At 47.3% G+C, this 19,982-nt stretch overlaps 1 long non-coding RNA gene across 2 annotated transcripts; it reads right to left on the bottom strand.

The window, feature by feature from the left end:
* Positions 1-9,330: 9,330 nt before the first annotated feature.
* LOC121135376 lies at positions 9,331-17,432 on the bottom strand. Of its 2 annotated transcripts, XR_005872520.1 has the most exons (3): positions 17,192-17,432; positions 11,654-11,711; positions 9,331-9,717 (listed from the first exon to the last, which is right to left on the bottom strand). It is a non-coding gene; the product is annotated as an uncharacterized LOC121135376 (long non-coding RNA). The 2 variants fall into 2 exon arrangements; XR_005872519.1 differs by lacking the exons at positions 11,654-11,711; positions 17,192-17,432 and adding an exon at positions 9,829-9,970.
* Positions 17,433-19,982: the final 2,550 nt, after the last annotated feature.

The raw sequence follows: 19,982 nt of genomic DNA, 5'->3' as shown, positions 1-19,982 counted from the left end.
TCATACCTTTGGTTGTAGAATTTCTGTTTTGTTCCTAGAGCTGGGATGACACCCAGGGTCCAACACATGCCTGTCCAGTTGTTCTACTCTCAGCTATATTCCCAAGCCCATGTCACTCCAGTTTTGTTTTTGTTTTTGTTTTTTGTTTTTGTTTTTGTTTTTCGAGACAGGGTTTCTCTGTGGCTTTGGAGGCTGTCCTGGAACTCACTCTGTAGACCAGGCTGGCCTCGAACTCACAGAGATCCGCCTGCCTCTCACTCCTGAGTGCTGGGATTAAAGGTGTGCGCCACCAACACCCAGCGTCACTCCAGTTTTTTTAAAATCCGAAATTCTACAAGTTTAACATCTAAATCTTTTGCTGAGCAACAAATAGGGGAGTGGAGAGAGGTGGAGAGAAGAGAGGTGTCCTGGGGCTTTAGAACAGAGCACATGTCCTCTGCCCACACATCTTCCTGCATCCAGATGTTTACAGCAGTTAGAAGCCACAGCACTTCCACTGGCTTCAGACACCACTCACTCACTCACCCACTCACACACACACAGTCCTGTCAGATCTCTCAGTTTGTTTATTAGGTGAAAGAGTAACATACACACTGAAAATGTTGATCTCCACTAAGGTCGCAGACAGACTGAACCCATGACCCAGGGCAAGAAGTGACCTGGATGCCTCCCAGTCTGTGCCAGAGGGGTACATGGAGGCGGGGTGTTGGAGTAAGGAAAGAGAAGTTGGAGAATTATGTAATTATATTATTATCTTTAAAAATCTTTTTAAAATGACCAAAGGGGAGGGAGAGGGAGGCAGGGAGGGAGGCAGGGAGGGAGACAGGGAGGGAGACAGGGAGGCAGAGAAGGATGAGACAGGCAGACCTGGGAGGCTGTGTGCAGCCGATGTTTTGGTACCCTCTTCCTGTAAGTGAACGGGTAATCTCTGACATCCATGAGACTTGTGTCCCTCAGAGGACACAGCGCATCTTCTCCACCCGCGGTCAGACCTGGCCATGCTATGCAGGGAGGCCGAGAAAGTATGGGTTGAAGTGACCAGGCTAGTTCTGGGCTCCAAATGCCATTTCATGTTCCCTCTGGCTGTCTTGCCATTTCTGTCTGGGAGCACAGTTGTCACTGGGACTTCCCTCTCAGTTTGGGTCCTAGATGAGAGGTCACAGGCAGCAGAGGCACAGCCACTAACATAACGCAAATGGGAAACAAGCCGTCTTTGGTCCAAGCCCCTGAGATTGCTTGTTACTGCATATTAACCTAGTGGGAGCTGACTGACACACCACTGTCACTCCCAAATAATACCACGACTTTCCCATATGCCTGTCCTTTCAGATCCAGGTTAAAATGTAAACATCACAAATAAATTCTGAATCCCCAGTTCTGCCATTTGTCAGATCATGAAATCACCAGACAGAGAGAAATCTGAGCCCAGTTCCAACCAGCGCTCAAACGGCTGCTAAGTCTCAGGAAACAGTTCAAATTCTACCTGCTATTTCCTCTTCTACGGGATTGGCTACTGCCTTGGAATAGAAACAGCACGGAATCGAGACCAAATCCCACACTGGGTTCGTCTGTTCCTTGTTTTCTGTAGTGTGGTGGTCAGTTTCGTGACAGTTTGACTAGACTAGGGAAGTAACGGTACAGTATTATAGCGTTGAATAACACAGTGATTTAATCACTCATGTAAGTGTTGCTTTGGAGATGTGGTTAACAGCTGCAGTCATTCTCAAGGCTTTAACACCTAAAAACTCAAATCTCCTGGGGAGGTCAGAATTCTCCCTTAAGGCTGTAGTGCCAACTCCTGCCTGAGGTTCTAGCCCACTGTCTTGTCTTATACATTACAGCCATGTCAATCATTCCCTAATGAATGTCCCCCTACCTCTGCCACCCCGCACCTCCTCCGACTCTGCAGAAAGAACCCAAGTGTTTGCATTCCCAGGTCTGAACTGTCCTCATACATATGGAACATCCGGGCCAGGGAGGGAACCTTGAGCAGATGGAAGCAGATGGAAGCATTCCACCAGCTGGGCTAAGGAGCCATACCCTGAGTGATCTGATGGCCTCTCCTTCCCCCACCCCTGTACTATCTTCAATGTGCATCCCTGGCTGTGTTTCCTCTTCAAGACCAGCATGGCTATGACTTCCAAATCTGTACACCACTCCCCAAAAGTTAGTTATTGCTTTGAGATAAATAACTCATGTGTCCTAGGCTGGCCCCAAACTCACCATGTAGCCAGAGATGGCCTTGAACTGTTAAACCTCCTGCACCTGCCTCATGAATGCTGCAGCTAAAGGCCTGTGCCATCATGCCAACTCAGTTTTATGCAAGGCTGGAGATAAGACCCAGGAAGGACTTCATGAATGGCAGGCAAACACTCCATTGAGCTGAATCTTCAGCCTACTAACTGGCAGTCTTTTCCCTCTCAAGACCTATCTGTCACCGGGCAGTGGTGGTGCACGCCTTTAATCCCAGCACTCAGGAATGAGAGGCAGGCGGATCTCTGTGAGTTCGAGACCAGCCTGGTCTACAAGAGCTAGTTCCAGGACAGCCTCCAAAGCCACAGAGAAACCCTGTCTCGAAAAACAAAACCAAAAGCAACAAAAAAAGACCTACTTTCTCTTACCTTCTATTCTTTCCATCTTCCCTCTGCCCCCTCCCTCTCCCTCCCTCCCTTTTCACTCACTTCTACCAAGTGAGGGTCACAAAGACACGAGGAGTGCCATAGGGGAGGCCATTGAAGAGTGGGACAGGAAGCTGAAAACCTCTGCTGTGGAACAGGGGCAGGTTCAGGGGTCACTTGGGGTGGGTGGGAGTGGGGTACGGGCTACTAGTGGTACAGTCTTGATGACACCAGGTAGGTGGTGAAGGGAGGCAGAAGTGATTTGGGTTGCATGCTGAATGTATCTTGTGGATCTGCAAGGCGCTGTGTGTTCGAGGAGACAGAAATAGGAATTTGAAGACTATGAAATCTAAAGGAAAGTCATGGAGTCATGCTTTGGAACAATGGGTAGGGGAGAAGCTGGAATTTTAACCCGGTCCCCCAACAGGAAGAGTTGAGTGAGGAGAGTGGTTTCAGGCGGGAGGCTGAGGAAGTTCCGGTACTCAGAGAACTAGCCAGGGAACAGACACCAAAATGAAGAAAATAGCTATTGGGGTAGCTCAGTGGTTAGGGACTTGTAGAGCATGTGCAAAGCCTTGGCTCAGACCCTGTGCTGCAGACACACACAAAGACAAGACCAGCAGTCCATCTGAAAGCTGCAGAGAAAAGAGCAAGAGGAGACCTGGAAGAACAGATCCCCCAGGGGCTGGAGAGAGGGCTCAGTGGCTAAGAGCACTGACTGCTCTTCCAGAGATCCTGAGTTTGATTCCTAGCAACTACATGGTGGCTCACAACCATCTGTAGTGGCATCTGATGCCCTCTTCCGGTGTGCACGGCAACAGAGCACTCATACACATAAAAATATGAATAAATACATCTTTAAAAAATATAAAAAAATGATCCATCTGTGTGTGTGAGGAAGGAAGGGAGGGAGGGAGGGAGGGAGGGAGGGAGGGAGGGAGGGAGGGAGGGAGGGAGGGAGGGAGGGAGGAAGACAAATCATCCCCAAGTAGAGGGAAGGTATGCGTATGCTCCCTTGCTCCCTTCTTATTAGAAGGGTCCCTGTATTAAGCAAGATAAACACAGAAAAAGAAAACTGAAAAAACAAAACTTCTAGGTGGAGATTGCTGATACAGTAACACTCTCTAGATAATTAATTTTTAAAATTCCTTGAAGTAGGGCAGGCAGGTGGGTGTGTTTTAAAAGAAAGCAAACACACTGAAAATTTTTATTTCTGTAAAGAGAACAACAGGCTATCTGCAAAACAATAAAGTCAACTAATTAACATCAAGTTTTTCAACAACGCTGGATTCTGAAAGACACCCCACCGATGCCTTCTAGCATCTCACAGAGTTTTAAAGATAAAATTACATGGCTATGGGGTCAGGACGTGGACAGAACTCAAAGACATGCTCTAACAAATCTAAAAAGGAATTTCTTAAAATGTTTCTTAAAAGGAACAGTGAAATCAACTGAGAGACACAATGAAGGACTGAAGGACACGAACCCAGAAGAATTGTCTACAGATCCACTGTGGGTGGTTCAGCTGCAGCAGGAGGAGGTCAGGAAACTGTGTAAAACATGTCCAAGAAGAAAGCAGATTTTGGCCTAGACCCTACCCTGGATGACATGACAGACTCTGGAGATCCACCATGGAGGGCCTCACTCTACCTGGGGATCGGAGTGGAGAATGGGTGGGCGGTTGGGGGGGCCTGGTGGGGAGGGATGGGGAGGAGGTGGCTGGATTGACATGTGAAACAAACTTGTTTCTAACTTAAACTAAAAAAAAAAAAGATTCTACAGACTACCCCACAGCAAGCCACTAAGTAGGAAGAAAGGGTTTCTTGCAAACAGAAAAGGATATACAAGGTCATAGAAGTAAAAGAGGTACATTGTATTTGTAGAAAACAAGATCAGTGTGATCAGAATAATAGGAATAGTAATAAAAAATAGTCTGAGTTATGAAAAAGAGAAAGCAGATTTTAGTCAGTAGATAATGTCTGTGAAAGACGATGATGGTTGATTTAAAAACTGATGGCAATCAAAAAATCTAGGAAAAGCAAAAGGTCACATAAGGAAGTTGTATCCCAGTGGGCAGTGGTGGTACACACCCTTAGTCCCAAGCATTCAGGAGGCAGAGGCAGGTGGATCTTTGTGAGTTTGAGGACACCCTGGTCTACAAAGCTACACAGAAAAATCCTGTCAGGGGAAAAAAAAAGTTAAATTTCACATACAAAGCAAGCTATTCTGGAAACTACATATATATTTAAGGTGTAACATACACATGAAAAAATAGGAATTAAGAGTACTGACAATTTTTCACAAGCACACCTACTAAGCATCCACTACGATCAAGGCAAATAGAACTACTCCACTCCAGAAAGCTTCTTCGTGTCCCTTCTTAGCCAGTCTCCCTTACCCAAAAGGAGCCGCTGCTCTGAAACAAGCTGAATTTGAGAAACAGATGATGTGGAACAAATGAGAGCCCGCTGCCAGTGGCTTTTCTCTGGTGCTGAGTATTGAACCCAAGACCCCCAGCTCTAGGCAAGCGCTCTACCACTGAGCTACATCCCCAGCCCCCAACGGATCCATTCAGTCACCCTGCCGGTGAGCAAATGTAAAGTAAGTCATTATATTTAATTCTTTATGGATCCATCACATTTATTTTGCCTTTTCTATTTTTTTTCACTTGTTGTAGTGCGTGTTGCATGTGTGTACACCACAGAACGTGTGGAGAGGCTAAAGGGCAACCTTTGGGAGTCAATTGTCTCCTTGACCTGTGCGTCCTGGGGATCCAGCTCAGGTCACCAGGCTACTGAACGATGTTTGGTCTAAGATGTGGATGTCTTACCCAGATAACAGAATACTTGATCTAAGGTCAGCTAGCAAGAGGTTTGATCTGAGGTGTGGTTACTAAATGTTTTGAGAATTAAGGAAGTAATCACGTCTGTGTGTTCCTCATATCATAGTGAAGAAGTCTTTTGCCTCCCCCCCACTTTTGTTTGGGGTATGTAAGAACTCTGAGCAATAAACTTAGGGCTGATCCTAGTATTCACTGGGTGCCCTCCCGACCCCATCTTCTGTCTCTAGTCTGCTTCTTTCCTCAGTCCCCCTCTCAGGTATGGACAGGACAGGTCAGCTGGACCTGACACTCCACCCCACCCCCATTGTTTTAGACAAAAGTCTCACTTTATAGCCCTGGCTGTCCTGGAATCCACTTTGTACTGTTGGGGTACCCCGAATTGAGGAGGGGTCCCCAAGCTGGATTTGTCACCCCAAGAATCAAGAGTCCACGCGCCAATTGATGCAACACGCAAGAGGCTTTAATTAGGCATCTGCAGATGGGCCTCTCGGTCAGCTTTTAGACCGATTGGCCCCGAGGTTCAGTTACAATCAGCTTTTAAAGACAAAAACCACAAGCTTTTGGGAGGGGTCCCTATCTCGTGACGGGGGGAGGGGGTACGTAACTCCCGACCCAGGGAAGTAGATGTCTTCCTGACCTACAATGTTGTAAATTCCTTAAACCTTGGCATGAGTTAATTATCTCTCCCTAAGTAAATAGTGTTATCTCCTTGTTTCCCACTAGTCTTGTTTGCCCATCTCTGACGCCCTGGTCAGTTCTTCACAGTACAACAGGTTGGCTTTGGACTCACAGAGATTGACCTGCCTCTACTGCCCAAGTGCTGGAACTAAGGTATATGCCACCACACTCAGCAGAAATTACTTTTCTTTCTTTCTTTTTTTTTTTTTTTTTTTTTTTTTGATTTTTCGAGACAGGGTTTCTCTGTATTGCTTTGGAGGCTGTCCTGGAACTTGCTTGGCAGACCAGGCTGGTTTTAAACTCACAGAGATCCACTTGCCTCTGCCTTCTGAGTGCTGGGATTAAAGGTGTGCACCACCAACGCCCCGCTCAGAAATTACTTTTTTAAAAAACTTTATCGATGCTTTGAGGATTTCCTATTATGCATCTTGATCCCACTCATCTCCCTGTCCTTTTGCATCCGCACTCTGCCCTTGCGACCTCCCCCACCAAATAAAACACAATAAAATTTAAGAGAAAAGAAAAATCTTGTCATGGAAGTTGTGGTGTAACACAATGAGTCACACAGTGTGCCCTTTGGTCCATACATCTTTGCAAGTGTTCATTGCAATGAGTCATTGTCTGGTTTGAGGTCTCTGGTTTCTGTTACACTATAAACACCGGGCCCTCACTGGGACTCCTCTGGGACATCTGTTTTTTGGTTTTGGTTTTGTTGTTGTTTGTTTGTTTGTTTTTCAAGACAGGGTTTCTCTGTGGCTTTAGAGGCTGTCCTAGAACTAGCTCTGTAGACCAGGCTGGTCTCAAACTCACACAGATCCTCCTGCCTGCCACTGTCTCTGAAGTGCTGGGATTAAAGGCCTGTGCCACCACTGCCCAGCTCCTCTTGGACATCTGTTGTCCAGTGTCAGATTCAGCAGCTTTGGGTCTGCAGGACAGGCTCCTTCACAGGCCCTAGCACATCACAGATGGGGTGGATGTTGGATAGGCCAACTCATGGCCCTGGTTCTGAGCCTTGGTGATCACTGAGTTGGTCAGCTCTCCCTCATCTGCAACACTAGGGTGAGCTCCCTAGTACCTCCCAGGCTGGCTCACCCTATACAGTAAGCAGCAAGGGGAAAGATCGGGTCTCCTGCTCCCACACCCTCAGGGCCAATTCACCTGTACCACCAGGGCCAAGGTGGTAGGGCAGGGACAGTCTACTGAGTGCTGCTGCTGGCTCTCCCAACTACCAAAGGCAGTGGGGGGGTGGGGTTGGGGGGGTCTCCCCCCTCACTCACACCAGTATGCCACACGAGGTGCAGGGTCAGATCGTTCACCCTTACATTCTCAGGGTTGGCTCACCCACACCCCTATTCACAGGTCAGCTCTACCTTGCTGCCCAGGCAAGGTGCAGGGCCTGCCCTCCCTAGCGGTGCCCCTGGTAAGGGGCGGAGTCAGTTCTCTCACCTGCAGCTGCTGGCTACGGGTGAGGCGGAGGGAGAACTTCTTTCCCTCACCCTTACTACCACACAGCAGTCAAGGGGAGGGGGACGAGTTTTCTTGCCTGCCCACAGGGTAAGCTCTGTCGTGCTGCCCAGGCGGAGTGCAGGACTCGCTCTCCATAGTGTTGCAGCCAGTAAGGTGCAGGGCCAGCTCTGTGCAGCCGTACTCTCTCAGTTTCAGTGGTAACAGGAGCCACGGACATGAACGCGGTTGCAGCGGGGCCACAGCTGCAGACATGGCCCTTGGCAGCAGCCCAGGGCCGGACATCACCATGGCCCTGGGTGGCAAGCAGGCCACCCACCTCAGTTTTCTCCTCACCATCTCCACCTCTCCAGATCTGCGTCTCTCCGCGGGAGATGAACCAGTCAGTCAGTCAGTCAGTCAGTCAGTCAGTCAGTCAGTCAGTCAGTCTCTCCCTCTCCCTCTCCCTCTCCCTCTCCCTCTCCCTCTCCCTCTCCCTCTCCCTCTCCCTCTCCCTCTCCCTCTCCCTCTCCCTCTCCCTCTCCCTCTCCCTCTCCCTCTCCCTCTCTCTCTCTCCCTCTCTCTCTCTCTCTCTCTCTCTCTCTCTCTCTCTCTCTCTCTCTCTCTCTCGTGTCCCACCCTACATTTGCTCTGGATGGGACTGTGTTGTGTTGTCTCCTTCAGCCTGGGTCCAAGAGTCCCAGAATGGCATGTGGATCTTTGTCTCCCACTTAGCCTCAATCCAGAAATTACTTCTAACCAAAAAAATGTAAAATGATTTAGGGGCCAGGACGTAGATCAGTGAGCAAGTGTGTCTGCTGCCGAGCTTAATGACCTGAATGCAATGCCTGGAATTTACATAAACAAACACTTTTTTCAATATGCTGTAAAAAAAAAAAACCAAGTATATGGAAAGATGCCCTCTGTTTGTAGATTGGAAGACTTCTCTAGGGAGTTTGTTTTTGCTGTGGTGATGATGGTGGTGGTGGTAAGGGGCTTGTTGTTGCTGCTGTTTTGTTTTGTTTTTTGTTTTGGAACTTGCTCATATATGGCCAGGAGAGCCTTGAACTCCTTGCATAGCTGAGGATGGATGACCTTGAATTTCTAATCCTCCTGTCTCCATCTCTGGACCATTGGAATTACAGGAGCATGCCGCCATGACCAGCTTTATGTCAGCATGCTGAATAAGTACTTCTCTACCAACAGAGCTGTACCCCAACCCAAAGGCTTGCATTGTGAAGATGCCAATGCTACTCAAACGAATGTTCAAGTTCAGTACAGCATTCCTTAGCTATGACAAAATACCTGTGTCTAGGCACTTTATAAGTCAAGATGTTTATTTTTCTTATAACTATGGTGTTGAAAGGTCTAAAGACCCGGTAAGTCAACCCTGGTTGCATCACAAGATGGGAAAGAAGGAGAATGGAAGAGACCAAACCTGCAGAGTGGCCTCACTTACCTCAGCCTGAGCTTAAGAGGACTGAAGCCCAGTCTGCTTCACAAGACCATTACGGTAAAGCCCCGTGGGGGCTCTTAGAAGTCCCCACTGAACACCAAATTGGAGAAAAGCTTCCAGCACATGACTGCTTTGTGGGCACAGTCAGACCTTACACCTACCAGGACTCCAGCCTCCTGCTTTATAAAACTTGACAAACAGACCTAAAAATTCGCATGCCCTTGCAAAGAAACTGAAATAACTGAAACAATTTTGGAAAAGAGGAATAAAGTGGGAGGATACACATTTTCTGATTTTTTTAAAAAACAGTTTTTAGATTTATTTAGTATACAGCATCTATCCGTATGCCCGATAGCCAGAAGAGGGCGCCAGATCTCATTACAGACGGTCGCTAGCCACCATGTGGTTGCTGGGAATTGAACTCAGATCCTTGGGAAAAACAGCCAATGCTGTTAACCTCTGAGCCATCTCTCCAGGCCCCGTTTTCTGATTTTAAAAATACATTACAAATCTATGGGGTGGCCAGATGGCTCAGCGGGTACAGGCATTTGTCTCCAAATTTGATGACTGGAGTTCCATTGGGAAGCAGCAAGCCAACTCTCATAAATTGTCTTCTGACCTCACATGGGTACGGTGAGATGCATGCCTCCATATCATACTGTATTTCTTAAAAAGTGGTGCTATATAAAAAGAACAACAGAAAAGACAAACCACAGAATAGGAAAAATATTTTAACACTGTATATCTGAAAATAATCTAATATATAGATTGTATAAAGAAAAAGAACTCACCATTTGTCAGGGAGTGGTGGCTCATGCCTTTAATGAAGGCAGAGGTAAGGTGGATCTTTTTGAGGTCAAGGCCAGCCTGGTCTATAGAGCGAGTTCCTGGATAGCCAGGGCTGCACAGGGGAACCCTGTCTTGAAAAACGAAGCAAAACAAAAAGAACTCAACTCGTCGTTCAACAACAACAAAGCAAAACCAAAACCAAACCAAAACAAAACTAAAGCTCTGTGTAAAAATGGACAGCATGGGGCTAAAGAGATGACTTGATGGATAAGAGCACTAGCTGATCTTACAGAGAACCAAGGTTCCCTTCCCAGCACCTGCATGTATCTCAGAACTATCGCAATTCCAGTTCTAGGGGATCCAATACCTTCCGGCCCCTGTGGGTACCAAGTACACATACAAATGTGTAGGCAAAACACATGCACAAAATAAAGTCATATTTTTCAATTTTTTTTTTTTTTTTGGTTTTTCGAGACAGGGTTTCTCTGTGGCTTTGGAGGCTGTCCTGGAACTCACTTTGTAGACCAGGCTGGTCTCGAACTCACAGAGATCCGCCTGCCTCTGCCTCCCGAGTGCTGCGATTAAAGGCGTGTGCCACCAACGCCTGGCCATATTTTTCAATTTTAAAATGAACACTATTTTTGAAAAGGTGATGCTCACAAAACACTTTTTTGTTGTTTTTATTTTTTTATTGTTTGCTTTTGAGGTCAGGATTTCTTCGTACAACTCTGACTGTCCTGGAACTCACTCTGTAGATCAGGCTGGCCTCGAACCCAGTGATGCGCCTGTGTCTGCCTCCATAGTGCACTGCCACTGCCAGTCTCTCACAAAACAACATACACAGACAATGACGACGTCCCACATCAATCACAGGGGACATGAAAGTTGGCGACACACCCTCTAAGTGTCTCTAAGCAAAGGACGCTATCTTGTTAGGGTTTCTATGGCTGTGATAAAACACTAGGGCCAAAAGCAACTTGGGCAGGAAAGGGTTTCCACATCACAGCTCATCACTGAGGGAAGCCAAGGAAGGACTCTGCAAGCAAGAGCAGAGGCTGTAGAGAAACACTGGTTACTGGCTTGCTCCTCATGGCTTGCTCAGCATGCTTCCTTACCCACAGCCCAGGGGTGGTACCACTCACGGTGGGCTGGGCCCTCCCTCGTTGATCATCGGTCAAGAAAGTAACCCACAGGCCTAACTGGTGGGGCCGTTTTCTCAATCGAGGTCCCTCTTTAAAAATGACTCTAGCCTGTGTCAAGTAGACATAAAAACTAGTCAGTGCAACAGCTCATAAGAGCCCAGTGGCAGAGTGCCTGCCTAGATGCCCAAGCCCGGGGTTCAGTCTTTAGCACCACTGCGCTCCCCACAAAAAAATGTATTGGTGAGGATATGAGGGACTGGAGATATCATGTGCTGCTGCCAGTGTAAACCAGTACAGCGGCATCGGAAAACAGTGTGGCAGTTTCTGGAAAGATGAAGCATAGAATTACCACACAGCTAGCAATTTCACTCGAGTATAATTTCACCTAGCATTATGTATATAGTTGGAATAGAGACTGTTCCCCCCACAAGTTCATGTGTTGATGACTTCTTGGTCCCCAGTTGGTGACACTGTGTTGGGAGCTGGTAGAAACTTTATGACAAGGGGTGTGGTTGGGGGAAGTGCCCTTGAAGGTGATCCTTGGATCCCAGGTCCCTTCCTGTCCAACACAAAGGGAGCTTCTTTACCCTGTCTCCCCTTGCTGCTCTGCCTCACCACAAGCCCACAACAACAGAGCTGTGGTCTAAAGCCTCTGAAAGCATGAGCCAAAATAAATGACCCTCACCTTTTAGTTTTTTCTCCCCTGTCTTGGTCACGGCCACGAGGAAGTTGACACAGTGCCCCTGGGAAACAAAAATGTATGTCTACATAAAAAGTTGTACAAATGTTACACAACACTCGTAAGGGGAGAGTTCACACTTTGGGCTGGTGCACTGATTAAATGTGGCACATCCACACCGTGGAATGCTATGCACACAGCAAGGGATAGAGTACCAACAGGCTACAGCTTCCAAGTCACAAAATGTCACGTTACCAATAGATGGCACAGAGGTTAAGGGCACTGGCTGCTCTTCCTGAGGTCCTGAGTTCAAGTACCAGCACCCACATGATGGCTCACAACCATCTACAATGAGATTTGGTGCCCTTGTCTGGTGTGTGGGCAGGAACAATATATACACAGTAAATAAATACAATTAAAAAGAAGGAATACATAGAGATAGAAAGTAGATTATTCTCAAAGAGGAAGGGAGGGAGGGAGGAAGGAAGGGAGGAAGGAAGGAAGGAAGGAAGGAAGGAAGGAAGGAAGGAGGGAAGGAAGGGAGAGGAGGAGGGAGGAAGGGAGGGGGAGAAAGATTAGTGCTTCCCAGGGGCTATGAGGAAAAGGAATGAGTGCTTGTGGATACAGGATCTCTTTGGGTGAGTGATGAAAAAGATCTGGAATTAGATAGCAGTTAGCATTGCATGACTATACATTTTACATACATGTGACTACTGGACTGCACACTTTAAAATGAAGGGTTCTGTGATATATGAGAAGAGGAAGAGGAAGGCAAGAGGAAATAATGGAAAGTCTGGAGCGTGAAGAAAAAGATTAAAGAATTGACGGGTTCTGTATTTTCCCAGTGAAACAATTGTTTGTGCCACAGACCCAGAGCCCCGTTACACGAGGAGCAGTCCATGCTTCTTGACCTGGAGAAAGGCCAACAGCTGCCCACGTAGTAAACGGCAAAGGTTTTTGCTGATTTTGATGGAGGTAGAGTTGAGGGGGAGAAAGCTGTGGCTTGGCAAAATGGCTCCGTAGGTAAGGGCACTTACCACCAAGCCTGAGTTCAATTCCCAGCTCCCACATGTTTAAAGAAGAAAACTGACCCCTGCAGGCTGTCCTCTGACCTCCCTCTACTGTGCACTATGGGATATCCATGTCCACTGCCCACCACCCCCCATGCCCACTGCCCACCCCCCAAATAAAGAAGTGTAAGCATTTTAGCAAGTTAATGTATTAAAAGAAAGTTTCCCTTGGTCGTCTAAGCTGCTAAGATCCATGAGTCATCTGTGTGTGCCCCCCCCCGCCATGATTTGCAGTCCAAAGACCTGAGAGGAGGGAATCCTTTTCTTGGCTGCTAGAGTTCGTCCGCATGCCAGTGACATGCTTTCAGTTCCTAGGTAAAGCATCCCCGTGGTCTTGGCAAGTAACTTCTCAGTAAATGATTCGTTCTCCCAGAGGTCCCTCCATGGGCAAACACTGAGGCCGGTGTTGTCCCAGGGGGCACCCTGCTGTGGGCAGACTGGCCATGCTGCTGTCCCAAATGGCACAGGCGCTCACTAGCTGTGGAGTCATACCGTGGAGTAGGACGGGCCTGCCAGGGGTTGGGGTGGGGGAAGATTAGGGAACTGCAGGGCAAACGTACAAAATTTCAGTTAGGCTACTGAATCAAGAGGACCGTGGGTGTGACATAGGATGCTACCAAACTAGGGGTCACAACCTGTGCCCCAAAAGGCCAGTTCGGCTACCCCTCCTCAATAGAGCCAAATACGGCAGCCACATTAACAATGAGAAGCAGAAGAGGAGATTCAGTTAATGAGGCCACATCGGGAAGGGGAACAAAAGAGTCAGCAATGTCCCCTTCACCCCAGGCCATCTTGGATGTCCTGAGGTGAGGTTCAAGCTTACATAGAAGGCAGGCATATACACAGGCAAGCTTACATAGAAGGCAGGGATACACAGACAAGCTTACATAGAAGGCAGGCATATACACAGACAAGCCTACATAGAAGGCAGGGATACACAGACAAGCTTACATAGAAGGCAGGCATATACACAGACAAGCTTACATAGAAGGCAGGCATATACACAGACAAGCTTACATAGAAGGCAGGGATACACAGACAAGCTTACATAGAAGGCAGGCGTATACACAGACAAGCTTACATAGAAGGCAGGGGTGTACACAGGCAAGCTTACATAGAAGGCAGGCGTATACACAGACAAGCTTACATAGAAGGCAGGGGTATACACAGGCAAGCTTACATATAAGGCAGGCGTATACACAGACAAGACTACATAGAAGGCAGGCATATACACAGACAAGCTTACATAGAAGCCAGGGATACACAGACAAGCTTACATAGAAGGCAGGGATGGACACAGACAAGCAGTCCAGGTCAAGGTGTGTACTGCCCCCTCCCCATGGACCCATCATTGTCTGCAGCTTACAAATCCCCTCTGGCTGCCCCCTTTTCTTCCTCAGCATGAAATTCCCAGGGAAATTCCATTTATTTGAAGTTCATCGAGTCTGACAGAGAGGTAGTAGTGTCTCTTTGGAGTCTCTTCTTTCCTGCCAGCCCAGGAACAAGTCCAAAGAAAATTTATCTTACCCTTGAAAATTGCTGATAGAATTTCAAAGTTCTCAAACAAACAAATAAATATGTGAGGTAATTCACTCATTAATTAGCTTGCTTTAGTCACTCCACTATGCCTTGTACACAAATTTTACTTGTGAATTAATACAACACACACACACACACACACACACACACACACACACACACACACGGCTTAAAGAAACAAAGAAATGGCTGTCTTTTTTTCTCCTTTCCTGCCTTCACTTAATCCCCTCATTGCCAGGATACCCTTCCTCAGTTCAGAAGAAAACGGATCTATCTCAGTGGCTGGAGAACCAGCCAGGACAGTCGTCCAATTTGGAATAGTTATTAAGCCGAGTGTTCCTTAGACTGCCACAGAAAGGAACTTCCCTGGTCTTTCCTAGAAGCGGAAGTCAAGGAATGCCCAGAGTGCAACGCAGGATGGTGCACTCTGGGTCCCCTTTAAACAGTATTGGCCAATTGCCTTGGTCTCCATCTGTAAAAGGGAAGACAATGTGTGGCTCTCTCCCAACCGTGAGATTTCCTGCTCCACAGCTCCCTCTAGTGGTCAGCTATACCCAGGTTCTCGGACCTCTCTTTCCCTGTATCTGTGGGTACCAACCATCCTTGGTTGAGCAGAGGAACCAGCCCTCTATTGCCAAACTGCCGATGATCCACCCAAGAGGCTCATTTAATTGGCCCAGACTTAATCTGGGAGTGGTGGTCTACCGAGTGCCCCAAGTTGGGCAGCTGTCTTTTTTTTTATAGCAGAGTTCACCAGACTCTACTCTGCTTCCTGGTATGAAGGGCCTTTGGGGAAGTTGTGGCACAAATTCACACATCTATCCCCTTCTCCTGAAAAGTTCCTGGTAGTAGATGTGCCTTTAATACACAAAGCTTGAGAAAACAGTTTTTGAAATGTTGCATAGATAAAGCCTGTTGTCTTTGCAGTGTGCTGACAACACCCTGGGGTGCACGTGTGTGCAAGTGTGTGCTTGTCTGTATGCCTGACTTCTTCACAAGACCTCCCAAGGGTCTTTAGTGTGAGCTCCTCCAGCCAGGCCAGGCCACCTGGGCCCTAATGTTGAACAAGTCACAGCTTTGAACACTTCTGTCTGTATCCATGCTCAGTTTCCAGAGCTCCATTCTGCTGTCCTATACTCGGGAACTCACTGAATCCCCCAGGATAAGGCTCACGAGGAGTCACATGTCGTGATGGAAATCCTCCTGGCAGAAGAATTTGTCAGTCTCTAATTGGCACCCCATCTACAGCATGTGCAAGAATGTCACAGTGAACCTGCCTGGTTGGCACAGGCAGGTCTATAATCCTAGTGTTTAGGGAGCTAAAGACAGGAAGACAGGGAATTGTCCGAATGCATAGCACAGTGACAGAGACATTGCCTAGCATGTGCTAGACCCTGGGTTCAATACCCAGCATTGTAATACATAGTCATACATGAGGTTGCTGGTCTCCTCTCAAGGACACAGACATTATCGATACTGCAATCACCAATACTTTTTTTTAGTTCTGTCTGTGTGCAAAGAGCTTTTCAGGAAACCTTGAACAGTATATAACAGTGTCAGCACACCATGGACACATGACCACATTGCTACACCAGTCACAACGGTTAGGAAATGGAACCTGCCTGGATGTCCATCAACAGGTGAACAGAACAGATAAATAGAAGGTAGGTGCACACAGTGGAGTTCCATTCAGCCATAAAGAAAAATGAACTATTGACAGTTACAGGAAAGAAGGTGAAACTGGAAATCATTATGTTAAGAGAAAAAAAAAACAAACTCAGAAAAATAAATGTGTTTTATCTCAAAAGTGGAACTCACATTTAAGTGTGTGTGCATAAGGACACAGTCAACAAGACAAAAAGGCAGCCCCCAGAATGGGAAAAGATCTTCACCAACCCCATATCTGCCAGAGGGCTGATTTCCAAAATACACAAAGAACTCAAGAAGCTAGTCACCAAAACACCAAATAATCCAATTAAAATGTGGGATACATAACTAAATAGAGAATTCTCAATAGAGGAGTCTAAAATGGCTGAAAGACATTTAAGAAATTGCTCAACATCCCTAGACATCAGGGAAATGCAAATCAAAACAACTCTGAGATACCATCTTACTCCTGTCAGAATGGCTAAAATCAAAAACACCGATGACAGTTTATGCTGGAGAGGATGTGGAGAAAGGGGAACACTGCTCTACTGCTGGTGGGAGTGCCAACTCATACAGCCACTTTGGAAGTCAGTATGGAGATTCCTCAGTGAAATGTGAATCACTCTACCTCAATATCCAGCAATTCCACTCTTAGGCATATACCCAAAAGATGCCCATTCATACAACAAGGATGTCTGTTCCATTGTGTTCATAGCAGCAGTTGTAATAGCCAGAACCTGGAAGCAACCTAGATTCCCCTCAACTGAAGAGTGGATAGAGAAAATGTGGTACATTTACACAATGGAGTACTACTCATCGGAAAAAAACAATGAAAATTTGAAATTCCCAGGCAAACAGATGGAACTAAAAGAAACCAGCCTGAGTGATGTACTCACTCATATATGGATATTAGACATAGAGCAAAGGAGTACCAAGCCTACAATCCACACCTCCAGAGAAGCTAGGAAACAAGGAGGACCCTAAGAGAGACATACATGATCCCCTGGAGAAGGAGAAAGGGACAAGAGCTCTGAACAAATTGGGAGCATGGGGGCAGAGAGGGAGGGAGGGGGATGAGAACATGAGGGATCAGGAAGATTGAGTCAGGGGAAGAATACAGGAGAGCAAGAAAAGAGATACCTTAATTAAGGGAGCCATTATAGATTTAAAGAGAAATCTGGCACTAGGGAAATCCAGAGATCTACAAGGATGACCCCAACTAAGAATCTAGGCAGTAGTGGAGAGGCTGCCTTAAATGCCCTTCCCCTATAATGAGATTGATGACTACCTTGAATGCCATCCTAGAGCCTTCATCCAGTGGCTGATGGAAGCAGATGCAGAGACCCTCAACTGGGCGCTGAGCCAAACTCCCGGAGTCCAGTGGTGAAGAGGGAGGGATGAGCAGGGGGGTGGGGACCATGCTGAAGAAGCCCACAGAAACAGCTGACCTGAGCAAGTGCGAGCTCACAGACCCCAATCTCACAGCTGGGGAACCCACATGGGACCCCCTGAACGTGGGTGTCATTTGGGAAAGGTCTCTGGCAGTAGAACCAGTAGGGCTACTCTCTCAGCCTAGATACACCGGAAGGGCCTAGGCCCTCCCCCAGTGACGTGACAGACTTTGATGATCTGCCAAGGAAGGCCTCATCCTCCCTGGGGAGTGGATGGGGGTGGAATGGGGGGGGTCGGTTGTGGATGTAGGAGGATGGGAGGGAGAGGGAACTGGGATTGATATGTAAAATAAGATTGTTTCTAATTTAAATAAAAATTTATATAAAAAGTGTGTGTGCATGCATGTGTGTATGTCTATATGCATGTGAATATGTGTATATGCACACGTGAATGTGTGTGTGTGTGTGTGTGTGTGTGTGTGTGTGTGTTGTGAGAATACTAGCACAGGGATCATGACAGAGGAGGAAGGGATCTTAGGTGTTGAGGACCAGGTCACTGTAAATCTCTATTTCTTGCCCCAAGGCACTTCCCCCCCCCCAAAAAAAACCCACAGGCGCCTTCCCACAGATGGCCTGGCACCATAGAGATAACCCATCGCTTGAGGCACCACAGAGATAACTCATCGCTTGACAATGCTTCCTTAACACCTGCACTCCCTGGTGAGATCTCCTGCCCATTGCATATCAAACGCTCCGCTCCTAGCTCCTAACAGCCCCCTACCTCATTTCCCTATTTAAGCCTGTGCAGAATTCTCATTAAACACAGCTTGATTGGAAGGTCTGTCTTGCTGTCAGTCTCTCTCGTGTCCCTAGTCTCATTCATTCCAGGTTCCCGGTGGGCTCCAACCCGGGTGTGCCCTGCTGGTCAGGGCACTTAGGGGACTGTGAGAAGAAGGCATGTGTCATGACAGCAGAAGGAAGAGCGATTGGGGAAGCAAGCAAACCAGAGAGGACACGTGACACAAGGGTCAGCAGCTAGGGAAGGGGGTGAGCCAGAACACAACATGATGTCAGACATACAAAAATCCCACAATGAAACCCATTGCTTTACATGCTAACTTGAAAACACGATCTATCTATCTATCTGTCTGTCTGTCTGTCTGTCTGTCTGTCTATCTATCTATTTATTGTTTTCTGAGACAGGGTTCCTCTGTAGCCCTGGCTGCTTACTCTGTAGTCCAGGCTGGCTCCGAACTCACAGAGATCCTCCTGCCTCTGCTTCCTGAGTACTGGATTAAAGGCGTGTACTACTGCCACCCAGCAAAAACGTATAATTTTTTTGAAATAGAGGGTTCTTATTGAAAATCCAATAGTCCAGTGGGAGAGAGAATGATAACACCATTACACACGAGAAAACAAAATTCTATCTGGTGGCATTAAATCTAATTGAGTGGGATGACTGAGTTGAGGTGAGTGAGACATTTTAAAGACGCCTCAAAAGTCCTTAGAATCTTGTGAGGACACTAAGAAACAAGGACAAGGAAGGAGACAGTAGCAAGGCTTAGAGATCCGAAGTTCAGGGCTGGGAGATGGCTCTGTGTGTGAAGAGCTCACCCTGTGTCTGTGTTAGCCAGGGTTTCTATTCCTGTGATGAGACCCTGTGAACAAAGCAATTTGGGGAGGAAAGGGTGTGTTCATCCGGCTCACACCTCCACACCTCTGCTCTTCACTGAAGAAGTCAGGACAGGAAAGGGTGTGTTCATTCGGCTCACACTTCCACACCTCTGCTCTTCACTGAAGAAGTCAGGACAGGAAAGGGTGTGTTCATTCGGCTCACACTTCCACACCTCTGCTCTTCACTGAAGAAGTCAGGACAGGAAAGGGTGTGTTCATTCGGCTCACACCTCCACACCTCTGCTCTTCACTGAAGGAGGAAGTCAGGACAGGAACTCAAACAGGGCTGGAGGCAGGAGCTGGTGCAGACGCCACTACCGGGTGCTACTTACTGGCTTTCTCCTTATAACTTGCTCAGTCTTCAGCCACCGGCCCAGGGATGGCCCCACTCACATGCTGGGCTCTCCCCCATCAATCACTAATTAAGAAAATACCCTCCAGGCTTGCCTACAAGCTGATCTTATGGAGACATTTTCTTAATTGAGGCTCCCTCCTCACAGATAATTTTAGCTGGGTCAAGTTGACATAAATTCAGCCAACACAATGTTTCAGTTACTTATTAATTGCTGTGAAGAGACATCATGAACAAACCGTCTCTTATGAAAGAAAGCACTCAACTGGGGGATTGATTACAGATTCAGCAGTTTAGTCCATTATGGTCATGGTGGGAGCATGGCAGCAGGCAGGCATGGAGCTAGAGAGGTAGTTAGTTGAGAGCTACATCCTGATCATAGGCAGAAAGAAAGGGCCTGGGCGTGGCATGGGCTTTTGAAACCTGCTCTTCCAACACGGCCAGACCTCCTAATCCTTTCACACAATCTCACTCCCTGGTAAACATGTGGCCATTCTCACTCACACCACCACACAGCAGGCTGAGGACCCGAGTTCTGATCCCCAGAACCCATGTAAAAACTGGGTTTCATAGTTCAGTATCTGTAACCCTAGCGTTAGAGAGTGGATCTCCAGGGCTCATTGGTCAGCCAGCATAACTCATCAGTGAGCTCCACATTCTTT

Source organism: Mesocricetus auratus, unplaced genomic scaffold, assembly GCF_017639785.1.
Source record: "Mesocricetus auratus isolate SY011 unplaced genomic scaffold, BCM_Maur_2.0 Super-Scaffold_4256, whole genome shotgun sequence".
NCBI lineage: Eukaryota > Metazoa > Chordata > Mammalia > Rodentia > Cricetidae > Mesocricetus > Mesocricetus auratus.
The sequence above is the reverse complement of the archived record's forward strand: the minus strand, read 5'-3'. Positions and strand labels throughout refer to the sequence as shown.